We start from the raw sequence: 944 nt of genomic DNA, 5'->3' as shown, positions 1-944 counted from the left end.
TTGTGATACATCTCCTCCCAACCCCCACCCCTCCTCAGCATGCGTGTGCTTTATCAAGTCAGCTTCGGTACCTGACCCTCCCTTCTCATCAGGTCTTCTTCACGGTGACATTAGGGTAACCATTAGGGCAGGGGACCAGCCCCTGTTCTGCGGGGTTGTGAGATGGTCAAGTTTCCTAAGTACTAAAGTGGAGCACAGAATCATGGAGCTGATATAAGCCTAAGGCAAGATGGCAAAAGCTTCAGGGACTGAAGAATGCACACTGCTTCTGGTGTCACCGTTTCTAGGAATGGAGGGGGGAGAAAGCACTTGACAAATTGATAATGACATATCAGGGGCTATGAAGAGAGACAACTCCTATAAAAACAGATGCAATTAAAGTCCTGTCCTCCAACTCTTGTACATTGTACATCAGTGATATTGTCAGATTAACTTTGGATATGAAAGAAATTATCACTCCTGAATCTTTCACATTTTTGATGGTGGCAGTAATGTGTGCGATTTTCCCAGAAAGGCAGTATGCATTTTGATTTGGTATAAAGGGGAAGTTCAGGTCCTTTCCATCATAATAGGTCATACTCCATTCATGAGGGCCAATGCGTGATTCTGCTAGTTTTAAAGTATATCTAATCCAACAAGAATATGGGATGGGATCAAAACATCTTATGCTAGGGGCCTCTATAATTCCATTATTTAAATAAAATAGAAGTTTACCAGCTTCACTCATTCTCTGCTCCTCTCTCTACATACTGTAAGAGTAATTCTTGGGATAATCCCTACAGTAGGATTGCTGGATCAAAAGGAAAGCACTAGTTTCCGTCCCATCAACAATGTGTTGATTTACCAAACAGCTTGGTAAAATAGGCATCTTCTTTTAAACTTTATATCCTTAATTTGTAGTGATACAAAGGGTTCTATCTAGCCCCCTCTTCCCCATTCCATCA

This window comes from Tamandua tetradactyla, chromosome 14 (genome assembly GCF_023851605.1).
Source record: "Tamandua tetradactyla isolate mTamTet1 chromosome 14, mTamTet1.pri, whole genome shotgun sequence".
Lineage (NCBI taxonomy): Eukaryota > Metazoa > Chordata > Mammalia > Pilosa > Myrmecophagidae > Tamandua > Tamandua tetradactyla.
This window is presented reverse-complemented; position numbering follows the sequence as displayed.